Here is an 11,787-nt window from a genome sequence, read left to right as displayed (position 1 = left end):
AGTTTGAATGAAAACAACGGAATTAACATGAAAACGACGGAATTTTAATGAAAACAACAGAATTTGAATGAAAACAATGGAAGTTTAAAACAAACAACAGAATTAGAATGAAAACAACGGAATTAGAATGAACAGAACAGAATTTGAATCAAAACAATGGAATTTGAATGAAAAGAACAGAATTTGATCAAAAACCAAAGAGTTTAAATCAGGGGTGCCCAATCCCGGTCCTCGAGAGCTACCGTCCTGCAGCTTTTAGATGCATCCCTACTCCAACACAGCTGAATCAAATGGTTTGATTACCTCTTCAGCATGGCATCGTGTTTGGCAAAGGCCTGATAACAAGCCATTCATTTGATTCAGCTGTGTTGGAGTAGGGATGCATCTAAAAGCTGCAGGACGGTAGCTCTCGAGGACCGGGATTGGGCACCCCTGGTTTAAATGAAAACAACAGAATTTGAGAGCAAACAATGGAATTTGAATAAAAAGAGTAGAATTAGAATGAAAACAAAAGCATTTGAATCAAAATAACGGAATTTCAATGAAAAGAACGGAATTAGAATGAAATGAATAGAATTTGAATGAAAACAACGGAATTAGAATGAACAGAACAGAATTTGAATCAAAACAATGGAAGTTTAAAACAAACAACAGAATTAGAATGAAAACAACGGAATTTGAATGAAAACAACGGAATTAGCCCCTCCTTGAATCGCTACCTTATCGTGGTGGAGGGGTTTGTGTGTCCCAGGGATCCCAGGGTCTATGTTGTCTGGGGGCTTTTGCCCCCTGGTAGGGTCTCCCATGGCAAATTGGCCCTGGGTGAGGGACCAGACAAAGAGCGATTCATAAGACCCTTATAAAAAGGACACCGAGGGAACAGTTTACCCTGCCCGGGATAGGGTTACCGGGGCCCCGCCCTGGAGCCAGGCCCGGGGAGGGTGCCCGAGGGCGAGCGTCTGGTGGCCGGGCCTTAGTCCATGGGGCCCGGCCGGGCACAGCCCGAAGAGGAGACATGGGCCCATCCTCCCGCAGGCCCACCACCCGCAGGAGGCGCCATAGGGGTCGGGTGCATTGTGTGCCGGGTGGCGGCCAGGAGCGGAGGCCCTGGCGGACTGACCCCCGGCTGCCAAGACTGGCAATAGGGACATGGAATGTCACCTCTCTGGTGGGGAAGGAGCCTGAGTTAGTGCGTGAGGTTGAGAGGTACCGGCTAGATATAGTTGGGCTCACCTCAACACATGGCTTGGGCTCTGGAACCAGTCTCCTGGAGAGGGGCTGGACTCTGTCTCAGTCTGGAGTTGCCCCTGGTGAGAGGCGGCGGGCTGGGGTGGGTATTCTAATATCCCCTCGGCTTGCTGCCGGTACGTTGGGGTTTTTCCCAGTGGACGAGAGGGTTTGTTCCCTGCGCCTTAGGGTTGGGGAACGGGTCCTGACTGTCATCTGCGCTTATGCGCCGAGTGGCAGTTCAGATTACCCAGCCTTCTTAGAGTCCCTGGGGGGGGGGGGGGGGGGGGGGGGGGTGCTGGAGGGTGCTCCACCTGGAGACTCTGTTGTCCTGCTGGGAGACTTCAATGCTCACGTGGGTAACGACAGCGAGACCTGGAGGGGCGTGATTGGGAGGAACGGCCTCCCCGATCTGAACCCGAGCGGTGCTCTGTTATTGGACTTCTGTGCTAACCACAGTTTGGCCATAACGAACACCCTGTTCGAACATAAGAGTGTCCATAAGTGCACGTGGCACCAGGACGCTCTAGGCCGTAGGTCGATGATCGATTTTGTAATCGTATCAGCAGACCTGCGACCATATGTTCTGGACACTCGGGTAAAGAGAGGGGCTGAGCTGTCAACTGATCACCACCTGGTGGTGAGTTGGATCAGGTGGCGGGGGAGGACGCTGGACAGACCTGGTGCACCTAAACGCGTAGTGAGGGTGTGCTGGGAACGTCTAGCAGAGGCCCCAGTCCGCGAGATCTTCAACGCACACCTCCGGCAGAGCTTCAACAGCATTCCGAGGGAGACTGGGGACATTGAGTCCGAATGGACCATGTTCAGCGTCTCCATTGCCGAAGCTGCAGCATTGAGCTGCGGCCGCAAGGTGGTTGGTGCCTGCCATGGTGGTAATCCCCGAACCAAATGGTGGACACCAGAGGTGAAGGGAGCCACCAGGCTGAAGAAGGAGTCCTATCGGGCTTGGTTAGCCTGTGGGACTCCGGAGGCAGCCGACAGGTATCGACAGGCCAAGCGGAATGCGGCTCGGGCAGTGGCTGAAGCAAAAACTCGAGTGTGGGAGGAGTTCGGAGAGGCCATGGAAAAAGACTTTCGGACTGCCTCGAAGAGATTCTGGCAAACCGTCAGACGTCTCAGGAGGGGAAAGCGGTGCTCTACCTGCACTGTGTATAGTGCTGGCGGAGCGCTGCTGACGTCGACTGAGAAAATTGTCAGGCGGTGGAAGGAATACTTCGAGGACCTCCTTAATCCCACTGACACGTCTTCCGAGGAGGAAGCAGAGTCTGGGGATGAGGGGAATGACGCGCCAATTTCCGGGGGCGAGGTCACTGAGGCAGTTAAACAAATCCTTGGTGGCAGAGCCCCTGGTGTTGATGAGGTCCGCCCCGAGTTCCTGAAGGCTCTGGACGTTGTAGGGCTGTCCTGGTTGACACGCCTCTGCAATGTTGCGTGGAGATCAGGGGCAGTACCTGTGGACTGGCAGACCAGGGTGGTGGTCCCCATCTTTAAGAAAGGGGACCGGAGGGTGTGTTCCAACTACAGGGGGATCACACTCCTCAGCCTCCCTGGGAAAGTCTATGCCAGGGTGCTGGAAAGGAGAGTTCGTCCGTTAGTCGAACCTCGGATACAGGAGGAACAATGCGGTTTTCGTCCTGGTCGCGGAACACTGGACCAGCTCTTTATCCTCTCCAGGATACTTGAGGGTGCATGGGAGTTTGCCCAACCAGTCTACATGTGTTTTGTGGACTTGGAGAAGGCATTCGACCGTGTCCCTCGGGGTGTTCTGTGGGAGGTGTTGCGGGAATATGGGGTGTCTGGCCCATTGCTACGGGCCATTCGATCCCTATACAACCGTTGCAAGAGCTTGGTTCGCATTGCCGACAATAAGTCGGACTCGTTTCCGGTGGGTGATGGGCTTCGCCAGGGCTGCCCTTTGTCTCCGGTTCTGTTCATAATTTTTATGGACAGGATTTCTAGGCGCAGCCAAGTGGCGGAGGGCTTTCGCTTTGGTGGCCTCAGAATCTCATCTCCGATTTTTGCAGATGATGTGGTTCTGTTGGCTTCATCGGGTGGGGGCCACCAGCTCGCACTGGAACGGTTCGCAGCCGAGTGTGAAGCAGTGGGAATGAGGATCAGCACCTCCAAATCTGAGGCCATGGTTCTCAGCCGGAAAAGGGTGGAGTGCCCACTCCGGGTCGGAGATGAGTTCCTGCCCCAAGTGGAGGAGTTCAAGTATCTCGGGGTCTTGTTCGCGAGTGATGGGAGAAGGGAGCCGGAGATCGACAGACGGATTGGGGCTGCAGCTGCAGTAATGCGGACGCTGCACCGGTCCGTCGTGGTGAAGAGGGAGCTGAGTGTAAAAGCGAAGCTCTCAATTTACCGGTCGATCTACGTCCCTACCCTCACCTATTGCCACGAGCTGTGGGTAGTGACCGAAAGAACGAGATCGCGGATACAAGCGGCAGAAATGAGCTTCCTCCGAAGGGTGGCTGGCCTCTCCCTTAGAGATAGGGTGAGAAGTTCGGCCATCCGGGAGGGGCTCAGAGTAGAGCAGCTGCTGCTCCACATCGAAAGGAGCCAGCTGAGGTGGTTCGGGCATCTGACAAGGATGCCCCCTGGGCGCCTCCTGGGTGAGGTGTTCCAGGCATGTCCCACTGGGAGGAGGCCCCGGGGCAGGCCCAGGACACGCTGGAGAGATTATATCTCTCGGCTGGCCTGGGAACGCCTTGGTATTCCCCCGGACAAGCTGGAGGAGGTGGCTGGGGAGAGGGAGGTCTGGGCCTCTTTGCTTAGGCTGCTGCCCCCGCGACCCGGCCCCGGACAAAGCGGATGAAGATGGATGGATAGATGGATGGATGGACAACGGAATTAGAATGAACAGAACAGAATTTGAATCAAAACAATGGAATTTGAATGAAAACAACAGAATTTGAATGAAAACAATGGAAGTTTAAAACAAACAACAGAATTAGAATGAAAACAACGGAATTTGAATGAAAACAACGGAATTAGAATGAACAGAACAGAATTTGAATCAAAACAATGGAATTTGAATGAAAACAACGGAAATAGAATGAAAAGAACAGAATTTGAATGAAAACAACAGAATTTGAATGAAAACAATGGAAGTTTAAAACAAACAACAGAATTAGAATGAAAACAACGGAATTTGAATGAAAACAACGGAATTAGAATGAACAGAACAGAATTTGAATCAAAACAATGGAATTTGAATGAAAACAACGGAAATAGAATGAAAAGAACAGAATTTGAATGAAAACAACAGAATTTGAATGAAAACAATGGAAGTTTAAAACAAACAACAGAATTAGAATGAAAACAACGGAATTTGAATGAAAACAACGGAATTAGAATGAACAGAACAGAATTTGAATCAAAACAATGGAATTTGAATGAAAAGAACAGAATTTGATCAAAAACCAAAGAGTTTAAATGAAAACAACAGAATCTGAGAACAAACAATGGAATTTGAATAAAAAGAGTAGAATTAGAATGAAAACAAAAGCATTTGAATCAAAATAACGGAATTTCAATGAAAAGAACGGAATTAGAATGAAATGAATAGAATTTGAATGAAAACAACGGAATTAGAATGAACAGAACAGAATTTGAATCAAAACAATGGAATTAGAATGAACAGGGCCCTGTGCTTCGTACGTCGCTTACTACATCCAAGATCAAATGAAACATCCAAGACCAAATCATCGCGCTAACTCTGAGCTCGCTATTCCGGTTCCCCGAACACACCTGTTGTTGACGATTAGTATAGCTGGATGAAGTAATGTGAGATCACTGGGTGGCCCAACAGGGGCTACGCATCGATAGTAGAAACATTGATCGGCAACCCTCTGATTGGTCGGCGAAAATGTCGACGGAGCGCGCTCGGTATTTTTCGGCAGCAGAGCAAGAACTCTTGAGTGAGGGATTTCAGGAGTTTCAGAGTTTAATTAAAACGCAAGGGAACACTGCAAAGGCTGCAAAAGCAAGGAGAGAGGGCTGGCAGAAAGTTGCTGACAAATCAAACTCGTAAGTAATTCAATAATAACAATAATAATGGAGTGGATTTATATAGCGCTTTTCAAGGCACCCAAAGCGCTTTACAATGCCACTATTCATTCACTCTCACATTCACACACTGGTGGAGGCAGCTACGGTTGTAGCCACAGCTGCCCTGGGGCAGACTGACAGAAGCCAGGCTGCCATATTGCGCCATCGGCCCCTCTGGCCAACACCAGTAGGCGGTAGGGTAGATTTATCATATCACACCATATTATCCAATATTATATTACATTATATTATATTATAATATGTTATATTATATCCCCTTTCACATTAGAGCCACAACAGGACCCACTAGAACATGGGAACAAGTAAAAGTGAAATATAAGAATATTCTACAGAATGGTAATATTTATCACTTATATTGCTTGTCGTCTCTTGGAAAGAGACCCTGGAATACTCTGTTTGTTTGTTCATAACAGCAACCAAGAAAAGGGCAGAGCAAAAAAAAAGACAGGTGGTGGTCCTGCACCCCCTCGTCAACAAGTTGGTTAAGTAAATAATACCCTCACGGGAAAATCGATATCTCTCAATGAGCACACTGTCGCGCTGAGCTAAAGGATCCTGTCTGTCCCGCAATATACGCTGAATTCTGAGGACTCTCCTTATCAATCTTGCACCTTCCGCAATGGGTTGCTCGCGTAAACGGACAGGATATGACTGCGACAGACTTCCCAAATCCACCTTCGCTTTTATAGCCGTGGTCTCTCATCTTGATTACACGAAGTAATTTACAATTACTACTCTGAAATATGAATTACATCTGTAATAATCACATACATGTAATAGAATGTTAATAGTACATTTCCCTTTTTTAGGGAATGACCTGTATGTATCTGTGTGAAATCAATAAAAGGATCAAGTGCTGCATTATCTTTAGTTACATTGATGTTATTTATTTATGGTGAAACAGTGGTGGAATATCGCTGTTGCTTTCGTATGAATGACGCGGACATACCTGCGTGGCCGCGATCTAATCCTGTTTACATAAAGTAAACCTGCTCCCCAGCAGGTTTACGCTTACGGCTCTGTTGCTATGACAGCAAGTCCCGGATGGGCTTCGGGGAACCGAACGATCCAGGATCACGCGAAATCGTCAACAATCTCATCCAGCTAACTCACTTAGCGCGGTACGAAGAACAGGCCCCTGAACAGAATTTGAATCAAAAGAATGGAATTTGAATGAAAACAACGGAATTTGAATGAAAACAACGGAATTAGAATGAACAGAACAGAATTTGAATCAAAACAATGGAATTTGAATGAAAACAATGGAAATAGAATGAAAAGAACAGAATTTGAATGAAAACAACAGAATTTGAATGAAAATAATGGAAGTTTAAAACAAACAACAGAATTAGAATGAAAACAACGGAATTTGAATGAAAACAACGGAATTAGAATGAACAGGGCCCTGTGCTTCGTACGTCGCTTACTACATCCAAGATCAAATGAAACATCCAAGACCAAACCATCGCGCTAACCGTGAGCGCGCTAATCCGGTTCCCCGAACACACCTGCTGTTGACGATTAGTACAGCTGGACGCAGTAATGTGACATCACTGGGTGTCGTAAAAGGGGCTACGCATCGATAGTAGAAACATTGATCGGCAACCCTCTGATTGGTCGGCGAAAATGTCGACGGAGCGCGCTCGGCTCGGTATTTTTCGGCAGCAGAGCAAGAACTCTTGAGTGAGGGATTTCAGGAGTTTCAGAGTTTAATCAGAACGCAAGGGAACACTGCAAAGGCTGCAAAAGCAAGGAGCGAGGGCTGGCAGGAAGTTGCTGACAAATTAAACTCGTAAGTAATTTAATAATAACAATAATAATGGAGTGGATTTATATAGCGCTTTTCAAGGCACCCAAAGCGCTTTACAATGCCACTATTCAGTCACTCTCACATTCACACACTGGTGGAGGCAGCTACAGTTGTAGCCACAGCTGCCCTGGGGCAGACTGACAGAAGCCAGGCTGCCATATCGCGCCATCGGCCCCTCTGGCCAACACCAGTAGGCGGTAGGGTAGATTTATTATATTACACTATATTATCCAATATTATATTACATTATATTATAATATGTTATATTTTATCCTCTTTCACATTAGAGCCACGACAGGACCCACTAGAACATGGGAACAGGTAAAAGTGAAATATAAGAATATCCTACAGAATGGTAATATTTATCACTTATATTGCTTTTAGTCTCTTGGAAAGAGACCCTGGAATAATCTGTTTGTTTATAACAGCAACCAAGAAAAGGGCAGAGCAAAAAAAGACAGGTGGTGGTCCTGCACCCCCTCGTCAACAAGTTGGTTAAGTAAATAATACCCTCACGGGAAAATCGATATCTCTCTATGAGCACACTGTCGCGCTGAGCTAAAGGATCCTGTCTGTCCCGCAATATACGCTGAATTCTGAGGACTCTCCTTATCAATCTTGCACCTTCCGCAATGGGTGGCTCGCGTATACGGACAGGACATGGCTGCGACAGACTTCCCAAATCCACCTTCGCTTTTATAGCCGTGGTCTCTCATCTTGATTACACGAAGTAATTTACAATTGCTACTCTGAAATATGAATTAAATCTGTAATAATCACATACATGTAATATGACAGCAAGTCCCGGATGGGCTTCGGGGAACCGAACGATCCAGGATCACGCGAAATCGTCAACAATCTCATCCAGCTAACTCACTTAGTGCGGTACGAAGAACAGGCCCCTGAACAGAATTTGAATGAAAACAATGGAATTTGAATGAAAACAATGGAAGTTTAAAACAAACAACAGAATTAGAATGAAAAGAACAGAATTTGAATGAAAAGATAAGATAAGATAAGATAAGATAAGATAACCTTTATTAGTCCCACACGTGGGAAATTTGTTTTGTCACAGCAGGAAGTGGACAGTGCAAAATTTATGAGGCAAAAATTGTGTGATTCTTACTCTGAATCTGAATAAGTACGCGGGACCACTGTGTGCGGTAAGACCATCTCTTTTACTTCCTGTATTACCATCTACCGGCATGCATTGCCAGTGCGTAACACGTGATTACACAATCAAACAGTGAACACATACTGCCCATACAACAAATGTACCAGAGACAATTATGAATACACCACAAAAATTAGAATTCAATAAGAATAAATACAGTACACAACTGTACAGAATAGAATAAAATAAAATACTATATACAGTAGAATAAAATAAAATAAATATACAATAAGATAAAAATAGAATACAAATACAAATACTATATACAACTGAGTAAAAATACAACGATGACAGAAAGGATTATTGTACTTAGTATTATTGCATATGTATGGAATGGAAGTTTAAAACAAACAACAGAATTAGAATGAAAACAACGGAATTTGAATGAAAACAACGGAATTAGAATGAACAGAACAGAATTTGAATGAAAACAATGGAATTTGAATGAAAACAATGGAAGTTTAAAACAAACAACAGAATTAGAATGAAAACAATGGAATTAGAATGAACAGAACAGAATTTGAATCAAAACAATGGAAATAGAATGAACAGAACAGAATTTGAATCAAAACAATGGAAGTTTAAAACAAACAACAGAATTAGAATGAAAACAACAGAATTAGAATGAAAACAACGGAATTAGAATGAACAGAACAGAATTTGAATCAAAACAATGGAATTTGAATGAAAACAATGGAAATAGAATGAACAGGGCCCTGTTTCAGGAGGCCGGTTTAGTGGAAAAACTGAGTAAGTATACCCTGAGTTAACGAAAACTCTGGGTTTTCGGTTTCAGAAAGCGAGTTCAGATGAAGCCTCAGTGAGTCACTATGACGACACACTCCGTGAAGCTAACCTGCCCCTAGCAGGTTTACTACAACTAACCCTGACTGTCTCCGCCCCTTTGTCGGAAACCTGACAGTAGGAAGTGTCGGACATGGCGTGCCCCTTCCTTGAAGAGCCAGTAGATCGTGAAGCCCAAATTCTCCGCAGAGCTCTCCGCCGGGAGAGAGTGATCAGAGCGCGTTTGGACATTTTATCATTTCCTGATGATTTTCTGTGTGAACGTCACCGTTTCTCAGCACAATCTATAAGTTATTTGAATAACATCCTCAGGCCATATATTACGCATGTGACACATCGCGGACATCCTCTCAGTTCATTACATATTATTTGTATTGCACTTCGGTTTTTTGCAAACGGGAGCTTTCTGTATAATATTGGTGACGCTGAGCACGTTTCCAAGGCTACCGTCTGTCGGGCAGTCAGGAATGTTACAGTTGCACTGAAACGTCTCCTCGTCTGTGGTGTTCCCCGGTCATAGACCCACAAGATTTATCAAAGAGGGATGCCACAAAATTGCAGGTATCAGGATGACCAAAACTTAATTTATGATGTGGTGATACTTGAACTACTACTTAAATTTTACATTTATTTTCAGGGTTCCCAGGCGTGATTGGCTGTACAGATGGCACTCACATTCCAATCATTGCTCCTTCAGTAAATGAAGGAGACTATGTGAACAGGAAGTCTTTCCACAGCATTAATGTGCAGGTACATAGTTCCCTGTAGCATTCCAAACTAACAAATTATTTCATTATAGTAATGGATGCTAATTTGTGTTCTCTGCACTGTGAAGATCATATGTGATGCTGCCAACATTATCACAAATGTGGAAGCCAAGTGGCCAGGCTCTGTCCATGACTCACAAATATTCCGTGAATGTACACTGAGCACAAAATTTGGACATGGTGAGTTGAGAATACTGTAAAATATATAAAGACCAATTGCTTCAGGGACATTTGAACTGAAGTGTATCCTTCTGTCTTAGGAGAGTTCACTGGCTACTTGCTTGGTGATAGGGGGTATCCATGTTTACCCTATTTGCTTACCCCTTACTCTGACCCTGAACCGGGCCCACAGCAGCGATATAATCTGGCTCATTGCAGGACAAGAGCCAGAATTGAAATGACTATCGGAATGCTTAAGGCCCGGTTCCAGTGCCTGCAAAGACTCAGGGTCACCCCAGAAAGGGCATGTGACATTATTGTGGCATGTGTGATTCTTCACAACATTGCCACAATTAGAGGAGAACACTGTCCTTCTGAACCAGACATCAGCAGTGATCCAAACCATGAACATCCTGACCCTCCCACGGACATACAAGATGGAAGCGCAGTCAGAGACACCATATGTCACATCATTTCTTTTGACCCATCACCTCAACATGTTGAAAGACGAAAAAACAGATTTTTTGTTCAACTGGCTTTATTGGTCGCCTGTATTTCCTGTACACAAAGTATTAAAAGATGTAAACCTCATAAAGTGTCTCTGTTGCTTCCTCCTCCGTAACAGCTGTCAATGTTTCTTCATTATTTTCCTGTAGTAAAGAAATAAACAACATTGCTGTTCTACTGTAAACTCATATAATCTGTGGAGTATTACTCACAACTGCATGTTGGTCTGGCTCAACAGGAGGCTGCACCAGATGCAGTACACCACCACCATCAACTGATAGAATATGAGGTTTATACAGGTCACTTATAACTTACAAGGGACCAAATGGCAATTAACAAACATACCAATCACCTTACACTTCATTGTCATTATGCTCTCAAAGACAACCAAGACTGAGGGAAGGCAAAATCAGTAGGAAAATAACTTCACTACAAAATAATCCATTATGGTAAAGAGTTTATCAAATGAATGAGTAGCACTGCAAAGGTGACTGTGAAGAAAGGATGTATGCACATCATGTATTATTTTGGATTTACCCCCTATGTAGGCACTTGTGTCTTGCGGGGTTATTGACTCAGAGGATGTCCCCGCAGAGATGCCTTCGGCCACAGGGTGCCCACTGTTTTGGCTGAGGGCCAACTGCTCAGCCTCTGTGAGTGGTGGTGGTGGAGGACCCCCACCTGTTTTTCGGGCCTCCGCTTTTTTTCTGTTGGCTATAACGGGTCACATTTGAGCATACAGAGTAAGCAAATATGTACTTGTAATGTGCTCAGATAATTTCAATAAGTGCTTACAGAAAGAAAATTAATGTAGCCTCTAACTGCAATTGATTTACATCGGACAAACAGACCAAGCACTATGGCTCATAATACAATTACACCTTACCTGTTTGGACTATATTTTTATATTTCATTTTTACTTGCTGCCAGGAACGTTTGGGGCCTGTTGGGTTGCACCTGCGCTCACATCACGTCACAAAATCAAATGTATAAAATAACAAATAAAATAACATATGATAAAATAACGTGTTAAATGGGTGGAAATCCCTAGATCAATGTTTATATTAACACTCAGGCATTGACTCTGTCGGCTATGTTTTACCATGCATGCTCCCTTTCTTTTGCAGCTGTGGCTGTGTTACTTTTTTCCGCGGAATTTGCATGTTATCGGCATATGCTGCCATCAGAATTTCGGCCTCAAGCGCTGTGAAATACATTGACCGCGCCTTCTTTCCCTCCGTCTCCAT

At 44.9% G+C, this 11,787-nt stretch overlaps 1 long non-coding RNA gene across 1 annotated transcript; it reads left to right on the top strand.

The window, feature by feature from the left end:
* The first annotated feature begins 9,174 nt into the window (after positions 1–9,174).
* On the top strand, positions 9,175–10,497 carry LOC308413093. Its single transcript, XR_013974660.1, has 3 exons — positions 9,175–9,857; positions 9,943–10,054; positions 10,135–10,497. It is a non-coding gene; the product is annotated as an uncharacterized lncRNA (long non-coding RNA).
* Positions 10,498–11,787: the final 1,290 nt, after the last annotated feature.

The sequence above is a fragment of the Rhamphochromis sp. 'chilingali' genome (genome assembly GCF_963969265.1).
Source record: "Rhamphochromis sp. 'chilingali' genome assembly, chromosome: 16".
Lineage (NCBI taxonomy): Eukaryota > Metazoa > Chordata > Actinopteri > Cichliformes > Cichlidae > Rhamphochromis > Rhamphochromis sp. 'chilingali'.
Note: the sequence above shows the minus strand (reverse complement) of the source record. Positions and strands in the feature narration are given on the sequence as shown.